This window comes from Cavia porcellus, unplaced genomic scaffold, assembly GCF_034190915.1.
Source record: "Cavia porcellus strain 051 isolate PalLab524CR breed Dunkin Hartley unplaced genomic scaffold, mCavPor4.1 scaffold_16, whole genome shotgun sequence".
NCBI lineage: Eukaryota > Metazoa > Chordata > Mammalia > Rodentia > Caviidae > Cavia > Cavia porcellus.
In genome coordinates, this window is record NW_026947499.1 from 45,503,779 (window position 1) to 45,525,158 (window position 21,380).

Consider the following 21,380-nt stretch of genomic DNA (forward strand, 5'->3'; position numbering starts at 1 on the left):
ATATGTTCATGAGATCCCATCCTTCAACCCCAGAAATTCCTCTGATAAAACAGGCTTTCTAATTAAGAGCTTCATTCATCACCATTTTTAGAAAGCAACAATATCAGTTTTGAAAGAGAAGTATATTTTAGAGTTAGCAGGTTTATACCAAAATTTGGCATTCTTTTTAAAGCTAACATAATCCCAAATTACCATTAGTCTTATTCTCTTCTGTCAAAGGACTAAGATTGCTTGTAAGTTCTGCAGGTGCAACATACATGCGATCAACACAGGACTATGTGGACATCATGTCAGAGTCAGAGGAAACAGCCTTTATGAACTACATGAGGACTGAAATCATAAAGTAGTTCATAAAGGCTCTTTTTCCCATTTTTTCCTGGAGAGAAGTTCACAAGTTCATCTCTTTCTAGAAAGCAAAATACTAAAATTTATGTCTAATTAGTGTGCATTTCAGGTTAATATAGTTTAAGTATATTTTTAAGTTCTGCTCTTATATCTTATTAAGCAACAAAGTAGTGAGTCATTTGACAGTGTTCTTATGGGATTTTTAGATTGTCATGAAAGTTAATTATAATTTTTAATTATGATTTTTAAAAAAATTATAGATACATTAAAATCATGATTATATGCTTTTGCTTTCCTTTAAAGGTTTAATGGATACTAAGGAGGCTAAGCAGGAGGAATACTGTGAGTCTGAGGCCAGCCTGGGCCACAAAGTGAGTTCAAGGCCAACCTAAACTACATAGTGAAATGCTGTCTCAAAAGCAAAAAGTTTAATGGAGACACGAAAAACTGACAAGTGCTTATAAGTTTGTATTAATCCTGATTCTTTATGTGTGCCCAAAACAAAGCACAGCTACCTCCCAAAAGCAAGGGGAAAAACTTTTCAGACTACAAAAGAATAAATCCCTGAAAGGATGTGTATCACATGGAGGCCACTTCTAGGACAGGATCTTCAAAATTGACCCTGAAAGTGTGAAATTCCCAAGTGTCCCTGGCCCCAGAACTCTCTCTAATGACAGCTAGAGCTGACAGTAACTCTCTTTGTGCATAGTCTGACTAATCTGCTCAAGGTCACATCTGGTAAGTGACCTAGCCAGGATCAGGGTCCAGGCTTCCCTCACAATGGTGTGCAGACGCCCTCACCTCAACCAGGCAAACCCTCACAGGTAACCAGTCTGGAACAGCTTGCAAAGGCAACTGGCAGTAGTGCATGACTCTGAGGATTTTATTTCCCTTCTAACTTTGACTTAAGAAAGACAGACAGACAGAAAGAAAAAGAAAGGAAAAAACCTCAAGACAGTATATTTGTTTGAATGAATGACTGTGCTTTTGAACTTATTCCAGAATCAAAGAAATCAAAGCCAGGAAGCACAGAGGGTTATCAAGACTATATCTAGAGCTGGTGCCAGCTCTGGTTCTCCAGCCAGACAGGTCCTTTCTAAGAGATGAGTACAGGGGAGTCTTCTACTTCTTTGCAGAGATAATTATACCCTCAAAATGATAGCATTGTTAGGAATCCTTCCCTAATGTTCAGTTTCCACTTTTATTCACATAATCTGGTGGCTTTTTTGGGGGGCTGTTTTGTATTTCCCTCTCTTTGCCTTATTAATAACTTGTTTCTGGCTCTGGTGGAACAGTCTTCTTCAGCTGTAGGCCTGCTCCTGGAGGTGCTATGACTCCCCGAGCTCCACACTAAATATCTTTCCTCTTCATTGTTTCATTGTCCTTACTCTGGAAGTCTCAGTGATGTGGCACCAACAAATCAATCCCTGAAGTAATTTCTCCTTGCTAGTTAAAACTCAGCAGCTTCTAGAGAAACCTTGGTATTTTGAGAATTTGGTGTGCTGACAGTGAATTTATAAAAATAATGAATTAGCTGGTGTTCACTTAGTACTTTCTGGATACCCTTATCACGAGCTTGCACTTTTGTGCCACAGCCAGGCTGGGCCTTTTCATCTCCTCACATGGCCCATTCTCCCTGCCTCCCATTTCAGGGCCCTTGCAAAGGTATTTTCCTTGCCTTTCAACCCAAACCCTCTGCCTCCAGCAAGGGGCAGCTATGCAGCTGCACAGATTATACTCTGCTCAAGGGCACTCAGCAGGACAGACGGCTTTACACCTTGGCCCATATTCTGCACCCTCTGCTTTGCCCTAAAGTAAGAACACTTTTATTTGCTCAAATGCACCATAGGGCAGGCAAGGGGATGGGGTTTGATACTTCATTTTCCTAGATCACACTTATTCTTCTTCTGATTGCCATTAAAATGTTACTTAAAATGTCTTCTGATTAGGTCAGGGATGAAGTTTTGCAATTTTTCATCCTACTTTTCTTCATAGTCTGGTCAAATTTGGAGATACAAGTCCATGTGATTACCCAACTGATGACCAAATCTTTCCTTGACTTGAAAGCTCCATGAAGGCAAACACTGGCCCTGGGTTTGCTCCTCTTGGTACAGCAGGCATGTAGGACAATTTCAGCATGTAAATACCTGAGTAATGAGTAGCTGTCTCTATGCCTGGCCATGTGCTAAGTGCGATTTCATCAGATCTCCACAACAGCAAAAATGGGCTATTGTTTTTCTCCCTTTAAGGTTGAAAATGCTGAGGCATAGAGGGGTAAAGGGACTCATTCGATGCCACTGTTTCCTGCTGAGACCACAAACTCCCTAGGAAACAGGGAAGTGATCAGCTCCCAAGGTCATGAACACAGAAGTCAGGATCCAGCAGCTGTTGGGTGCTAACTGGATGAAAACACAGTTATTTGCCTAGAAGAAAGAAAACGGGAGGTGTGTGCCATGATCACAGAAAATGCCCTTTTTATTGAGCCAGACAATATCCACTTGGCATTTCAGACACTCGGTTGTCTGACTCTCCACAGGGCAGTCCTATGTCAGCAAGGCTAAATACAGTAAGTTTGTCACTTACATCTGAGGGGACATTTGATGAGGTTTTTCTCTTCAACTGTAATTTTCCTGCCTTTAGTGTGTTTCTGACTGCAGATGTCGTAATGTGCTCAGAATAATAGTATTCCTGCATGGGAATAGCAGGAGGAAAGTGGAACTGTGATTCTGAGGACACAAAGCTGGATAAGCCAACAAAGTCCTTTGGCCAGTAATGAAACCCTGAACCACTCTGCATCACAATTACATCTCCAAAAAGCAAAATGAGTGTCCTATTAGGCCTTTAAGGCAGTAATATGAAGCCATCTTTAGTGACATCCTTGCTTTCATAGCTAAATAATGTGGCACTGTCTAGTTCACAAACAAGAGTAAGTATGAGAAAGCCAGTGTCTATTAGGCTAAACAGACTTAAGTCTTTAGAGAATTTTCCCTGGGAATCATCAATCATTTCAGCAGACCAATTTGAAAGGAAAGAAGCCACACCAGGCCCTTTTCTCTGTTCGGGAAACAGTGCAACTGGTTTCAGGTCAAATAAAAATAAAGAGGCAAGCACTCATCACTGGGGAACTGGGGAGAGAAGAGGAGACCAACCTGTCAATTACAGGAGAAGGCAGCTGAAGCTCCTCAGGGGCTGAAAATGGACATCCCCAGAGCAGATCTTTTTGTGCATCTGATCAGGCACCACAGTGTGCTGAATCTGTTTCCAAGGAGCCTTGTTTTATTAGTAATGCTCATCTGTCATGTCTTTCTCTCCCCTTCCCTTAAATGTGACTTACATATATATGAACCATAAGAATCAATCCTATAATTCTGAAAAGGAATAGAAATTAATTTTTCTGATGGTGTGTGTTTACAGACATGTGTATACGCACACTCTCATCTCTTTTTGGGTGCCAGTTAAAATATTTGTAGAGCATAAAGAAGACCTGCTTACAAAATATACAGTAAAAAAATTTGAGAAGTTGGTCTTCATGAATTTCTTTACCTAGTTATAGCACACTTAAAGAAGTATCATCAATAAAGAAAGTAGAAAGCAGAAAAGCTTGTTTGCTATTGAAAATAGAGTTTCATACAAATGGCAAATAAATATATGAAACAATGTCCAACATCACTGGTCATTTGAGAAATACAAATTAAAACAACACTGAGATAACACCTCACTCCAAAAAGAATGGCTGACATCAGGAAATTAACCAATAACAAATGCTGGCAGGACTGTGGGGGAAAAGGAACCCTTCTCCACTATCAGTGGGAATGCAGACTGGTGCAATCACTATGGAAATCAGTGTGGAAATTCCTCAAAAAACTAATATTAGAGATTCCATTTGACTGAGCTATTCCCCTTCTTGGTATCTTTCTAAAACAAATGAAAACATCATACCACAATGACATATGTGCACCCATGTTATGGTTGCACAATTTGTAATAGCCAGATCTTGGAAACAACCCAAATGCGCATCAACTGAGGAATGCATAAAAAAGATGTATTTTTGTACAATGGAATACTACTCAAGACATAAAGAATGATAAACTCGAAGCTTTTGTAGGTAAATGGATGCAACTAGAAACCATACTCGTAAGTAAAATAAATCAGACTTGCATGTATAAACACCAGATTGTCTCACAGTGTAAGAAACTGAAAGAGTGAATAAGATCCAAAAGTTACAATAGATATAGTAAAAGGGAAAGAAACTGCTCAAAGGGAAATTATATTGTTTGATCAATCTTGCATGCCTGTATCTGGTAACCTGAGCAACCATTCTGAAGATAACAGTATGAAATATAACAACCACTGTTAAATTCCTGTCATCTTGTTTTGAAATCCTGTATCGCTATTGTTTGTTATTTGTTGTCATTTTGCTTTTGTTGTTTTTGGTTTGCTTATTGATTTTTTTCTTTTTAAAATAAAAAAAAGAAGATTGAATTTCAGAACGCAAATTCTATCTACTTTTCATTAGGTAAGAGATTGAGTAGTTTTCTTTGAACATGAAAGCACAAACTCTACAGATGTAAAGCCATTTACAAAGCTGGCATGGGCCCTGCATCAATCATCCTAAAGTCTTCATTTCTAGTCCTGGCTAATGTCCACCCACTGTATTCTGGAGACCTTACCCTCCACTTAATTGGCTTCCCAAATGCTCTCTCTTGGAGTCCCCATAGTCTGAATTTATGAACTTCAGCTATTTGAAATATAACGGAGGTCATCTGGAACAATACTTCTAGACTTATATGACCAGTCCTTAGGTTAGAATCTCAGGATTCTTTTAATTCTGGTTTTCCATGACATGAGAACTAGCTCACAGAACCAGTTCAGCTTTACTCTGTGATAGCCTTAAAGCACATTTCAGAAATACGGTTACTGGGAAGTGATCTTGCTTTCGCCCCCTCACTAATCTCTACCCTGGGAGATCAACAAGCAGTCATTACCCTAGCAGCAGGCTGAGTCATGCTCCCGGTTAAACATAGAGCTGAGTCCCACCTAAACAACCCCATCATTGAAGCTGTTATGTGTCCAGATAACAGAGCTCACTAAACAATGGAGTATTAAACCACATGTTTCCCTGTGGGTGGCAGGTACAGTATAGCCATTTTAAAAATCAAGGCTATGGTACTTGGTATTGTTTGATAAAATATGCCCCCTGGTTAAACTTTTTCTCTAATGTGATTTAAGGAGAAGATTAAAGGGACCAGCCTGTTCCCCATTATTTGTACCTAAACTCAGAAGGATGAGCCTAAGACAGGAAAATGCAGCAGAAGAGCAGGTTATATCCCTCTCCACTCTTCTCAACCTGCTGGCAAGAAGGTTCTCACCTTTTTTATGCCTTGGACCCCTTTATATTTTGGCAGTTTGGATTCCTTCTTAAAACAATATTTTAGCATCATAAATATGGAGGGTTATGGCAAATCAATTATGTTGAAAGAGTTACCAAAATATTAAAAGAACAGCTGGTAATATACTAATATATGTGTTTCTAAATTATGTGGTAAGGAATGAGAGCTACTAGCAGACCAGTATAGCTACTATGCTTTTAAAAGAGCAACCAGGGCAAACTATACTTTAATATCTCTACAACAACTGCAATGGAATAGGAAGATACTAATGATTACAATTAATGTAACAAAGTCACAGGGTATTGCAGACACTACTTAAGTTGGTTGGTTACATTCTGGTTAATGAAGATGCTGAACTTAAGTTAGAGATTAGAGGAAAAAAGAGGTAATTTTTCCTTTCCCAAGTTGTAGGATCCTTGAGTTGTAAATACTGTAGTTGTGTCACGAGCTAAGGAAAGATGGGCTTTACATGCACTACAAGATAGAAAACTTGGGGTTTAAAAATAAACAGAATGAATTTTAGCAATAAAATGAGACCATCTAGAAATAGAGAATTCTATAACTCATGGAGTTATGGAACTTGGCCAAAAAGTTGTTAAAGGAGTTTTCTTGGAGGGAAGAGAGATTCAGTGAAACACAGGCCTCTGTACCAATGTAACACACATAGAGAAGTGATCCCTCCCTGGCTCCTCTGGGTTTTGAGAATCCCTAGTTTACAAGCAATTTAGACAGAAGTATGGCTGACTTAGGGATCTGTGACCTGCCCTTGGCATCTAAGGTGTGGGACATTACTGGGGGACCTTGTCCTTAACCTATTCATTATCTGCAAAGAACTGAAGAATTGTTGGCATGAAAATGTCACACATTTGGTGTCAGAAGTCTTATGAGTAGCAAAATAGTTGTTTCTTATGATGCCTGCTACAGTTCAGATCTGGAATGCCCCAAAGGTCTATGTGGTAAAGTCTTGGTTCCTAAAGAAGTGCTATGGAGAAGTAGTGGAACATTTAAGAGGTGGATCCTAATGGGAGGTCCTCATGTTACCAGGAATATGCAGCTGAAGGAGACAGTGGGACCCTGGCCTCTTTCACTTCCTCTAGTTTGCTTCCTGGCCATGAAGTGAACAGTTTTGTTCTTTTACATCTTTCTGATATGATGTGCGGCTTTGCCATATGCCCAAAGCAATAGGGCAAACTATAGTAATCATGAACTGGGACTTCCAAAATCGTGAACTAAAATAAATGTGCTATCTTTATAAATAGATTATCTTGGGTATCTGATATAGTAACAGAAAGTTGACCAACACAGTCTCTAAGATGTACACATTCAAACATTATACCTAGTGAATATATCTGTTCCCTAATATGGAACATTTGAAGATGTGATTAGTTAAGGATCTTGAGACAGAGAGTGTTCTGGATTGTCCAGCTGGTCCAAATGATATGAGAGGAAGGTAGAAGAAGGCACTATGATACAGGTAGGATATGCAATGACAGAAAGAAGTCTGGAGCAGTGCAAAGAAGGGGCTAGGAGCCAAGAACACAGGTGACCTCCAGAACCTGACAGAATCTGACAGAAGTATGACAACCAAATCTCCCTAGTCTCCAGAAGGAATGAGTCCCGTCAACATATTGACTTTAGCCCAGCAAAACTGATTTTGGACCTCTGGCTTCAGAACTGTAAGAGAATAAATGTGTGTTTCTTCAAGTCACTGAATTTATGGTAGTTTATTACAGCAACCATAGAAAACTAACCAACCTCAGAAATGGTGGAACCAAGACTGGAACCTCAATGTGTCTGCCATGTTGGCTTGCAAAAGCTCTCTGAACTTGTCCCCAAATAGTCATCTAGAAGTAGCAGGAAGGAGAAGAAGCAGTATCATGTGCTCCCAAGAAAGGGCTATCTATGTGTCCAATCTCCAGAGAGAGCAAGGCATCCCAAGGATTTATATCCTCAGCATGACCCAAGTCCCGGAAGCAGCTCCCCTTCCTGCCTCTGTCTGCAGATGAATGTGAATGTAAAGAGCAAAGATGATTTATTGTCCTCATGAGGCTATGGCCTTTGAAATGAATGAGACAGAAACCTGCTCTTCTATAATAAATTTAAAAGCCTTTTTTTCCTGCCAAGAGGGCATGGCAGCAAATTTTCTGCCCTGTCACCATTTAATTATGAATTAGTAAAAAAAAAAGAAAATGCACGCATGCGCACATGTGCACACACACACACACACACACACACACACACACACACACAGAGGCAGTTTTCTGTGCCACTTTGAAGGCATAAGTGTTAACCTCAGTATTAACCTCAGTGCAGCGAGAGCATCATACAGCCTGGGTTTGTCCTCAAATGGCATGGTGACACTTTTGTTTTCACCTCAGTTTGTAGTCATCAGATACCTTTCATCATGAAAGTATCATGGATTGTTTCTTTTTCTTTTCTTTTTTTTTTTTTTGTCCAAGGATAGAACATAGCTGAAAAGAAATTTCACCCAAAGCAACCTTTTCTTTTCTAAAACACATCTTTGTTTCATTGAAGGTCTCAGTTTTAATGATATCTTCATGAAACTTCTCCCCTGAGACATGATACCAGAAAGGCAGCAGTGTATTTTTGTTCCTTGTATTTATTTAGTTATTTTTGCTAATGAATCTGACCAACTCTCAGGTAATTCTTTTCAGCTAAAATAAATATCTATGCTACTCTTGTCCTTAATATGCTAGTAAATAATTTCATTATCTATAATTGGCGAGCTGACTTAGGACTACAAACTTCAAAAGAGGATAGTGTTAAATTCATAAATAAAATTAAAACAAACAGGAATATGTCATAGCCCACTACTATCAAAAGGGAAGAAAATATCCTCAGTAAGTCCTCAGAGGTTGTGGTAAGCTGTATTATTATTCTCATTATTGTTGTTTTCCTTATGAAAGAATTATACATGTCTGTCCTTGGCTATACACCTTGCAGTTCCTTCCTAAAAGAGACGTCAATTTCCCTATAACACTGATGTTGAATTTGGTCATAACTTACATTGGCCAATGAAAAGTAAAGTTTTTCACTCTATGTTCAGCCACTCCCACACCCAACCCCACCTGTCATAAGACTGTGGAAGGGGCTGCTCCTTTATACTGGGTTCATAGGTTGAGAAGACATGTGGAACAGAGCTGAATTGACACAGGTTTTTAAAACATTAGCATTAAAAGGAAGCTACTTTGGGGCTGGGGATTTAGCTCAGTGGCATAAGCACCTGCCTTGTGAGCAGGCAGTCTGAGTTCAACCCCCGGTACCATTAGAAAAAAAAAAAAGTTAAAAAAAAAAAGAAGCTACTTTACAATGGGACAATAGGAAGGGTGCCTTAAGGATATGTGAAGAACAAATAAGTCCCCACTTTTGCAGGCTCAAAATCACAGAGGTTAAAGACTGCTTTGAGACAGACCCCCAGAGCACCATGTTACTTAATGGCTGGCTATGTACAGAATTGACTCCTTGGGATTCTGTTTGTGTTCATTTACAGTGCTCAGTCATCCAGGCACTCAGAGCCCCCTACAGCCAAGAGTGAAGGAAGCCTGGCTACTTCTCCAGCTGGTGGCAGACCTTGGCATCATCCATATGGTGCTGGTTTTATATGCATGCAGAATGCAAAAGTTGTCTGGTCAGGAAGCCTTCCACCTAGATTTCAGAAGGCCTGGAAAGCTAGGAAGTGTGTCCCTGAGATGGCAGTGTGTGAAGATGTGAGTATGAAGCTAAAAGCACAGTGGAGACCCTAGGATGTTGGAAAATTCAGGAATGTGAATCATCTGAGGAAAGCCACAAAGTATGAACAAAGCTAGTCCAAGAGAGAAGCCAATGGGCGCTATACCACTGGGAGTGCCATATGGTAAGACCACCCAAGCCCTTTGGAGCTCACATTTCATCACAACTTGCCCCAAGTGCTGGACATTGAACTACAGGATTTACACTGAACTACAGGATTTAATATTTACTTTGCTCACATTCAGTCTTGTTTAGGTCCTCTCTTTCTGTTCCCCTATTCCTCCCTTTTAGAATACCCTGTGCCACTGCATATTGGTGGTGTTTAACTCACTTTTTTTTAGTTTTACAGGGACTCACAGCTATGAGTTTGTCTTATATCTCAGAGAAGACTTTGAACTTAAGACTTTTTAGCAATGCTGAAACTGCTGGCAATTATTAAATACAGATTAAAGAATGTATTTTGCATGAAGAAATACACATGAGTCTTTCGGGGGCCAGTGATGGAATGTTATGGTTACTTCTAGATGTTCCCCTAAAGCCTCATAGCTGGGGATCAGTCCACTAAAGAGTGTATAACTAAATGTGATGTTGTAAGGTAATGTCTTGCTGGAGGAGGTGGGTCACTGGGTCATGACCTAGAAGGATCTATGTCCTCCTCTCCTCTCTTGATCATTTTCTGCTTTCTACTGCTATGGCATCAGCAATTCTCTTCTGCCATGGCTCTCTGACATGCTGTCCTGGCTTGGAAACAGCCCACTGTGGACTGAAACCTCTACAAACTGTGAGCCAAAATAAGCCTTTCCTCTTTAAATTGTGGGTGTTGAGCATTCTGTGCCATCAAGAAGAAAGTAAGTAAAATAGGGTATTTAGTTCACTTAACTAAAAGGGGATAGAGTTGGCTTTAGGCATGGTCATATAGTAAAGTTGAAGAACCATCAGAATGATTCAGACTTTCATTACCTCCAAATTCTGGAATAGACTTGAGATTATCTGACTGCACCAATTTGGGTGGCAACCACTGCAGTCAGGAGAAACCATTGTTCTAACAGGGCTGGCTTAGGTTCCTGAACCCAGCTCAGTGCCAGAGGTACAGGCAGCTCACATAAATATGAGGGCTGAAGATAGAAGAGGGATGATTCTCTGAGGAACACTGTGGTTTCTGTAGCCAGAAGAGTTAGAAAATCAGTGCAAAGCTGGGGAAAAAAAATCCATAAAAGTCCATAACAGAGAGTAAGATAAAAAGAAACAGACTAAATATAAAAGAGTTTTGCAACTCTTCTTTATTCTTAAAGTGATTCTATAGAAAATACAAAAGCTACAAGTATATATATATATGTGTGTGTGTATTTATGAAAAATCAAAGTTATCCATATTCCTGCCATTTGAGTGAAATATTCTTTTTAAAAACGTTAGGTCTAGAGTTATTTAATTCCATGATAATTGACTCTGAACATTTCCTTTCAGTATATAATTTACTTAATAAATATGTATATTTTACACATCATAAATTCCAGTTATTTTTACCAGTCTATGAGTAATTTTTAAAGAACCATCCATGTTCCTGTTACACAAAAATGTAGCAATAAAAACGGAATGGAAAAGAAATGGAAAGAGCAGGCAGAATGCAAAGTGTGCTAAATCATGGGGGAAACCTGCAGAATAAGGGCCCATCATTTATGTGCTAAGCAATTTGCGGCCATCCATGACAAATGATTCCAACATATCAGCTGTGATCTGACAACAGGATAACACTGGAGCACTAAGGCAGCTGGTCTTGGTAGGATTTGTCTAACCAAGAGCATTAAAATAAGACCCTGGCTCCCAGGCTGGGGGACAGGATTATTTGAGGAAGTAGAGGCTAGCAAATATTTAATGCACAGAAGAGTTGTATCACATGGGTTATATTCCAAAATTGGAACATAAAATTGGAACATAGAAAATCTTATTTAGTAAAATATTTCTCCTCAAAAATCTGTCAAACAACTATGGAAGAAGATGGTCTCAGCACTGATTACTTTAAGCACCAGGTGAAGCAGTAGAGCAGAGGAGAGAACTGTGCCCGTAACAGTACCAACTAGAGCGACTTAGATGCCTACGTTCAAATCCTGCCTCTGCTATTTACTGGCACATGACTCTGGGAAAATCTTGATTTCTCTGTGCCTCATTCTTTCTTTAAACACGCCTTTGGTTAGGACAGCTTGCGTCCATCACTATTCCTGCGTCATGTGCATATCCCAGCCACCCTTGCAGTTGGTTTGGGACCATGCTCTGTGAGGGGAAGTGGAAAAGTTAAGAGCCTTCTAGGCCCAGGAGGTTAAGAACTGCTTGCCTTACCACAGTGATCGGTATGTTCCAATATGGCTGTAATTCATAAGAGCTGAACTGGCCTCTGCATGAGCAAGAAATAAGCTGTGATCAGGTTGAACCATTGCCATTTCGATACTGTTTATAACTGCAGCTTAGCCTACCCTAGCTTAGCTTAATACAGTGGCAATAAAAATATTTTATTTTTTAGAATTGTTATGAGTTACATTATGTAATATTTGTAAATTGCTCAGAATGATTCTCAAGTAAATGTATGTAAATACAAGATAGGTATCTTATAAGATGCTTAGGTTATGTTGGCACACAAATTTGAGAATAACAACAATAAAAAGCTGAGTCATGTGTTGTATTTTATGTGTCACCTCTAAAGAGAAATGTTGAGATTTGCTTGCGTTTTAAAAAATTCTCCTCTCTTGTCTTCTCTTCCTCTCCCTCCCCCCCCCGCTTTCCTTCCTCCTTACCTTTCTCTCCCCTTCTTCTTTCCCTTCCCTCTTCCTCCCCCTTCTCCCAACAAGCGCATATAATTGAATTACAATAGATTAAGTACATGTATACCTCACCTGAACTGTGCAAAATATCTGTATCCCAGTGAAGACAAGAACCTTGTTACCTGTTTCATAATTCTAAAGCACCCAAGATATGTTCAGTAAATGGTAACTAGCCATCTTGTGAGTATATCTGCTCCATAACTGTAAGGCACATTTAGCAGTCAATAAATATTAGCTAAACAACTGAACAAATGAATAACTTCCTTTAAGTAGCTAGAACACAGCTGCACAGTATATTATCAGTAGTGGCAAAAATGTTTGCCCCCTTAAAAGCTGGCATCAGAATTTCTCTTGGGGAACCTTTTGTTTAGAAAAAAAGATTATTTTACAGATGGAAAAACTGAGGCTCAGAGGAATTAAGCAGTCTCTGCCTACGCTTGGTATGCTGAAGTTGGGTTTGGAAAGCAGAATTCTGACCCCAGAACCCAAGCTCTTAGTCACCATACTACACTGCACTACACTACAGTATACTGTCCTTCTTTGAACATGCCTCTACCTCCTTCAACAGCTTCAGGATTTTTAGTATCTGACTCATTGTCATTTTCTTCAATTATCCCCTCCCAACCTTTTCATCTACTTCATCATACATGCTGATGGTCGGTTCACATGTTTTCAACAACCCCATCTTTCCTCCCAACAGAATCGTCACATCTTAGAATGTCCAACACTGAAAACTGTAAAGGTTCAACTTCCCAAATTTCTGACCTGACCATAAACTGCTACATTTTGGGCTTGGTCTAACTGTAGCCCTTAAAGACCCCCAATATTGGAGGTAAGGGAAGTGATGGCACCTTTACAATATGGGGCCTAATGGGAAGTCCTTAGATCAGTAAGGGACATGAGATTCAAAAAGACTGGAATCTCAGTCTCTCCCTCTCCCCCACTCCTTCCTTGACAATGAGAACTCTTTTCTCCTTCTCCTCCTCCTCCTCCCCCTTTCTCTCCCTCCTCCTCTCCCTCCTCTCCTCCCCCTCTCCCTCTGTTGTCGTAGTAGTCTTCTTCTTCTCCTTCTCCTTCTTCTTCTGCTTTTTTTTACACTGGTGATCAAACTTCAAACTTAAAACCTCACACTTGCCAGGCAGGCACTTATGCTGCTGGGCGAAATCCCCAACCCCTAGAACTCTTCAATATACACATGCTCCTGCCATGATGTAACACAGCCAAGAAGGTCATCATCATGATTGAGATGATGCCAGTGCCATTCTCTTGAACCTCAAAATTGTGAGCTAAATAAACTTTTCTTCATAAAGTTAGCCTGCTATTATATTTCATTATAATAATGAAAAACAGACTAATATACCTTCTCTGTGTTTTCATTTTCCCTGCTTACTCATTTCTATTTCTTTTGTTTTTTTATTTTAAAGAGAATAAAACCAAAAGAAATAAAACAGAATAGAGACAATCAAAACAAAACAATGAGTGTGATACAAGACTTCAAAATGAGATAAAAGAAACCAACAATGGCTGCCATGGTACCTCTTGCTATCTTCAAAATAACTTCTTATACCATCAGACACAATAAAATCAAACAAAACAGAACAGAATAAGACCAGACAAGAGAAAACAATGAAAACAATACAGGACTTCAAAACAAGACAGTAGGAATACAACAGTGGCTACCATAATGCATCTTGTTATCATCAAAGAAGCTGTTTATATCATCAGACATAATAAAATCAAGCAAAACAAAATAGAATAGTCAGTCAAAACAAAACAATGAACATGACACAAGGCTTCAAAACAGGATAAAAGGAAATCAGTAATGGCTAACATAATGCCTCTTGTTATCTTCAAAATAACTACCCATTCCATCAGGCATTATAAAATCAAACAAAACAGAATAGAATAAAACCAATCAAAACAAAACAATGAAAGAAATATAGGACTTCAAAACAAGACAACAGGAATACAACAGTGGCTACCATAATGTATCTTGTTATCTTCAAAGTAGCTGCTTATACCATAAGACATAATAAAGTCAAACAAAACAAAATAGAATAAAATCAATCAAAAGCAAATAAAGCAATACAGGGATTTGAAACAAGATAATTGGAAATCAATAATGGCTACTATAACATATTTTGTTACCTCTGAAATAGCTGTCCATGCCATCAAATGCGATAAAATCAAACAAAGCAAAACAGAATAAAACCACGCTAAATAGAACAATGAGAACAATACAGGGTTTCAAAACAGGATATTAACAGTGGTTAACAATGGCCACTGCCTTCTCCCTCTAAACATCTCCCCTTTCATCTTCACAACATCTATTGTGCATTTTGAATTCCACTATCTCTTTTAGTTCTTTATACAACACGATGTTCACCCACGTGACTCTGAATCACTTCACTCATGAGCATGATCTCAAGTTGTACCCATTTACCTACAAGAGCCTCAAGGTTATCTTTCTTTATAGCTGAGTAGCTTTCCATTGTATAGAAATGCCGTATCTTTCTTACCCATTCTGTAGTGGATGTGCAAGCTATCCTTACTCCTTTTCTGATTCTGTCACATAGATCATTGTTTCTTCTCCTTTGACATTCAGTCTATGAATTTCCTTTTGAGTTAAATGTGTTTCTTGAATAAAAGATATTGATGGATCATGTCTCCTAATCCATTCTGCCTGTTTCTTTTTATTAGTGAATTAAGGCCCTCTACATTAATTGTTACGGCCAACATGCTGCTCTTCTTCATCTCTGCTATGCTATTTTCAATTCAAATGTCTGCCCTGTTCAGTGATCCCCCTTGGCCACTGTTCCTGGAACTGTGGTCTTTTTAAATCTTTCTCTAGAATGTCTTCCAGTATTCTTTGTAGGGTTGGTTTGGTGGTCATGAATTCCTGCAGTTGTTCTTTGTCATGGAAGTGTTTTGTTTCTCCATTAATTTTGAAAGGTAGTTTTTCAGGGTGCATCAGTCTGGATTGGAAGCTGTTTTCTTTCAGTACCCAGCAGTACTTCACTCCAAGCTCTTCTTGACTTGATGGTTTGTGTTGAGAAGTCTGTTGTGTACCAATGGATTTACTTTTATAGGTGATCTATTTCTTTTCCCTAACAGCTTTTAATATTCTGTTTTTGTGAATTTCTGGGATCTTGATTATTATATGTCTAGGTGTAGATTTACTTTGGTTATGGAGTTCGAAATGCCTTGCTTATCTATTCCAGAATCTTTTCTGGAATCTTTTCTTTTGCTAGTTGGAGTTCTAAATGCCTTGCTTATCTGTATTCCAGAATCTTTTCCCATGTTTGGGAAGTTTTCTGTTATTACTTTTGTAAATAGAATTTTAACATCATTTATGTTGACCCCTGCTTTTCCACTCACACCTATTATTCTTAAATGATTTTGCTTTGTGTCATCTTGCAGTTGTTGAATTGTTATTTCCTGGTTCCTTGTTATTTCTAAGAGATCTTTCTTTCACAACTGCAAGCTGCACATCTGTCTTCAATTTCTGAAAGTCTATCTTCAGTTTCTTTTAAGTGGTTTTGCCAACTTTCAGTAGAGTTTTTAATTTCTTTTAGTATCTCTTTGAATTCTGTTTCATGCATTCTAAATGTCTCATATTGTTCATTCATGGTTTCACTCATTTTCTTATGCTCCTCTATTTTCTTATCTATATCTCCTTTAGAGATGCTTAGCAATTGTTTTATTACGTTTCTCATTTCTTCTTTTACCTGAAATGGTATTTCTGCCCTAATTTTTTTTACAGCTTCATGAAGTTGTTTCTTTACTTCAGTTGCCATTATTTCAGAAACTTCAGGTATGTGACTCCTGATATCTTCCATGTTTTCATCTTCTAGATTTGCTCTGCTTGGGTTGGGGTCCATGGACTGCTTTTTGCTTCTTTGTCTTGACATTTTTTTAGGTTCTTCCAAATAGGCAGGTAGTGAGGTCCCAGGCACCTCCCACGTTGGCTAAAACTTCTCCAGATAGTGACTTTTGGTTCTCCTGGGTTTTCCTGGCCAGTACTGGCTACAAGGTATCCAATGGTGGCCACTGGGTGTGCTGCTGCAGGGCTGGCTGCTGTTTTCCCCAGTAGGTGCTGGATACTTGGGACTGAAGCAGCTAGAGGGCTGCTGGAGTGCACACAAGGACAGAGTGGGCTGCGGCCTCCCCTACCTAGCCGGTTACCTGTGGGCAGTGTCTTCTGGTGGTTGTTGGAGTGCCTAGAAAACTTTTTATACTCTTATTATAGGCAGCTAAGTTAAATAGAAATTAATAAGCAGTCAGACAGGGACAGACCCAGACCCTCAAGTCAGTGCAAAAGATGAGAACATCAAAACTGGGGGTGGTGGTGCATCCAAAGAAGACAAGTCCTCAAGATTAAAGTCAAAATGGCCAGACTTGCACATTTCCCTAAGGTGTTTGGAAATTTAAGATTATACTGTAGTAAGTACCACCCAGGCCATTATATCCAGATATGCATCAGACACCCAGGGGGGTGAATAGATTACCTGGACCCAGTCCTTTCCAAAATCTCTATTTCTATCATTTTGTGCCATTATATGAGACCATGGTTTGGGAGAGTTATTGGAACCCCCCTAGGAGAGAGCTCAGAAAACTGCAGTCCATGGGCCAAATCTTGCCCACTGCTTGTCCATATAAATAGAGTTGTGTTGAAACATAGCCATGCCCACTAATTCACAAATTATCTATGACTGTTTTCATGATATGACATGAAAGAGTTGAGTAGTTGACAGATTATCTGTGACTTGTAATGCCTTAAAGATTTACTACTTTTTAGAGAACTTTGTTGACCACTAGAAAGCCATTTCTTTTTCTCCAAGGACTTTGAGATTACTGGAGCCATGTTTAGAGCAAAGGCCTTTTATTCCTCTTTCTCGTTGCCGCTGGGGGGAACTGGGGTTGATACTAGGGCAAGTAGGGAAGGCCACTGGTTAGTAGTTGTGTGTATCCAGAACCAGGCCTTGGGAGGGGTGACTAGGGATTCCCCATCACTACAAGTCTTTGTGCACCTGCTACTCTCCCTGTTCGAGGGCTGTTTCCTTTCATGGTGTTTGACTTTCTCAGCATGCTCATATGAACACTTGGTTTCCCCACTGCCACCAGCCATGTCCAGTGGACAGCAGCCCTCAGCCCTTCTTGCTTACTGCCAGGCAACAGCTACCTCCTTCCCCATAGCCCATCTGCCATCAAAAAGGTGCTTGTGAGGAACTTTGAACAGTCTAATTTTTCTTTTTATTTATGATGGAAAACTTTCAAAGATACACAAAAGTAAACAGAGAAAAGATAAAATGAAGCCATAATGTCCATTCTCCAGCTTCGATTATACTCTTCTCCATGTCAGTTGCTTAATGGTAACTTCCCGGTCCCACTCTGTGTCCATAGGACAATACAACTTCATACATTAAAATTTCAGCATGGTTATCCAAAAAAGGACTTTTTATCATGACTATGAAATTACTATCATGCCTTAAACAATAATTTTGTCTTACATCAGCTATCTATTAAATGTTCAACCTTTTAATTGTCTCATTTTTTATGTAGTTTGTGTCTCTGAATCAGGATCCAGTGAAAAGCTACATGCTGATATTTTTAAAGTTATACTTGCTTGATTTATGACAGACTCCACTTTTCCCATTTTAGTGTCTGAATTTGGTATGATTCTTATTGTCAACTGAATAGCTGCCACAGCGTTTCTTCCTCTTCCTGAGAACTGATTGTTAAAGTGGTATCATAATTTTAAAAATATGGTGAATTATGAGAAAAATGTAAGATATTATTTTAGAAGACATACCAATGCTTTCACTTATACCTAAGATCCCCTGGGACCATCTAGATTTCTTTTTTTACACTATTAGCTCTGCCAGACTCCAACCCTGATTTTATCAGCCATCTGTTCTACTTTCCACCCTCTTTTCAGGGTTGCAGAGTGTTGCTAGTGACAATCACATCGTAGGCTGTTTATCTGCACCACAAATTCATGCCATCAGCTGGGTCACCCCATTTATCTGTAGCTGATTCCCTATCAGTTTCACCATAACAGCTGCTGCAGTCTGCTCCCCTCCCCCGCCATCCTCCAGACCCTGCCTCAGCCTCCCTCTGGCAGATGCAGCCACACCCACGTGAATGGACACAAACCATGGCATGGCAGAGCCCACCACAGACTTTTTCAACCCTTCTTTCCTCACCTTAGATTTCCTCTTACTTTCTGCTCAAGTCTCAGAGAATGAGTGCACATCTTATATCTACGTATGTGTAGAGATGCACAGAGTAGTTTAAAAGACTAAAATATCAAAAGAAGAAATATCAAAAAGAAGACTAAAATATCACATGGTTACACCTGGAATGAAAGTCTTTAGGCGATTTGGTGCCATTTTCTTTAATGTCTCTGTTTTAATTTTTTCACTGAGCATGCATCATTTTTATAAAACATGTAATACCACTTTAAAATGTAAGTGACCCTCACTAAAACATAAGTGATCCCAGAAGGGAGGAACTTTTATTTTCCTTGGTATTTCCCATGACCCTTTCTCACAGACAGAATAAAGATTCAAAGGATGTACACATGGAAGTCCCAGAACCTATCAATATGTTATATATCAATAGCAAGAGGGATTATGCAGATGTGATTAAATTAAGGAGCTTGAGAGAAATTACCATGAGTTACCTAGGTATGTTACTATAATCACTCGTCCTTATAAGCAAAACATGGAGGCAAAAGAGGCTCAAGAGAAATGTTACTAAAGATGATCAGAGAGATGCAACATTGCTGGCTGGGAATATGGAGATTCAGCCAATGAGCCACGAATGCAGGTAGCTTCTAGTAGATACAGAAAGCAAGGAAACATTTTTCCCTGAGAACACCCCTTACAAAAAATACAGTTCAGCCAATACCTTGATTTTAGTCTGATGAGATGTGTTGCTATAAAACTACCAAGTTTATGGTGATTTGTTACAGCAGTAATATAAAACTAATATAGTGATTCTTAAGTCACTTCAAGTTAACATAGTAAGTTGAAACAACTATGTGTGTGCCTTTGCAAACACAATTTCAAAACAAGCAGTGACATTGGTGAGCTTGCTTGTTTTGAAGTTGTGGTAGCCACTGCTACCACTGCCAACTTAGAGTCGTGGACACCTTGAACCAACTCTAGGATATCCCAAAATTCAGTCTTTGTCCATCTCAACAGGGGGCTCTTAATCCCCAAATCAACATCTCTCTCAATGTCCCAGTTCCATCTTTAGGCCAGGGTTTCCAGGATGTGTATCTTATAGGTGCCTCAACTTCACTGTGCCCCAGACAAAAATCATCTTTACTCTTGAACTTGCTTTTTAGTTAGGTCTCTTTGCCCCTATTACAGGCCTTTATTTGCCTGTATTTATTTGCCCACAAGTAAATGCTACCTTATCAGACACACTCCTCTGCTGCTAAATTTATTCCTTGTTGTCTACCCAAACTATCTTTTCCATGACCCCTTGTTTTACACTCCCATCACCCTAGTAAGTACCTTGGTGCTGTAATCATACCCTTAGAACCAATTCTAGGCTATTCCAAACGTCTCATATCCTCTGTTCTGTCTCAGGAGTTGTCTGACCCACTCTGATCCCTGTTACACTTTTGGAAAACGTTTTTTATGTTTACTCTTACTTATGGAAGAATGCTCAAACTTCATTCTCTTACTGTAAATCATAATCGATTCTCTATCATCCAGTTTCATCACCACATCTAGCAGTCCACTGTGATGGCTGCAGCACGTACCTCTTGCCTATGCCCCTTTTGGACCTTTGGCCTGGGATGCCCTTTTCTGTTATATTTGCCTTCTTAAATCAACAATGGCTGACAAAAACTGCTACTACTATCATCATCGTCCCAGTTACATCACTGATGGAAACAACTCATATCAAACAATACTACTAATTTTACATAATATAAACTTGTTACAGAAACCACAGCCAGTTGTAAACACATCTCTCTCATCCCAAAGGTTGGAGCTATAATTTATTCATCTCTGTTTTTCCACCACATGAAGCTCTCTGCGTTCTAGTGCTCAACAGATACTGACTGCATCAAATGAATTAAAGGATTATCACTGTTTTATCACTTGATAAAAATATCAAGCTTCTGGATACCTCTCTGGAAGGTAACAGAAGTATAAACACAAATGCCAGTAAAGCAAGAGCTGTTTCTGTTCCTGTGGAGCCCAGCCCAAGCACTGCTCCATCTTCATGGCATACGCATGAGCTGCTGGTGAATCTCCGCAGCCATACTGAATTCAGATGCTTAACAAAGAATGACTGGGGATTAGAGGGAATCCCTAGGTAGAGAGCTCTTATTTTTAAGACTTGTTTTCACTGCCTAGGACAAGTGAGAAAATGGTTCATTTTCAAGGCAAAACAGCAACCTGGAGAATGGTTCTGAAAACAACCTTGTCTTAGAAAAATACATGTAAAGAAGTGAAATATGGGCCTTCTAGTTTATATTTGACACAGTTAGGCACAGAATTTAGAAGTTGAATACAAGACAAAGATTTGTGATACTATTCTCCTTTTCAATGTGTAGTCTCAGATTTGAAAACAAAGAATAAAAATCTCTAATAGCTGGTTTCTTTTTTTTTTTTAATTTTCAAAGTTGAGAAAGTCAGCCAACAGTCTATTCAACTTGACATTCTTAAGGAGGGCAAATTTAAACAAAAGATGTGATCTTTAGGGCTAGGAGTCTAATTTAAGGTCTTCCACTCCATTTAGAATGTGACTTGGCAAGCCTAACTTGATTTCCTTGTGCCTCAGTTTCCTGACATTGTTCGTATAAAAGGGTGGCATAGAAACATTTTCAAAGCTAAACACAAAATAATATATTATTTTTCTGTAAAATGAGCTCTCTTTTTTTTCCCTCCTGTGGTTTAAAATAGTAATAGAATACTGCTTGAATATCATCCTTCAGTGAGATCTTTTATGACCATCCTCTATAAAATCTAGCTCCTAAGTGTGCCACACATTCTCTCTGATTTACCTAAGTATTTTCTTAATGTCCGTCTTACTCACTAGAATATAAATTCTATGAAGG

General features: G+C 39.1%; 1 protein-coding gene across 8 annotated transcripts in view; it reads right to left on the reverse strand.

The window, feature by feature from the left end:
• The window catches only part of Iqck (IQ motif containing K), a 149,058-nt gene that overhangs the window by 80,157 nt on the left and 47,521 nt on the right, over positions 1 to 21,380 (reverse strand). The window lies entirely within an intron of this gene.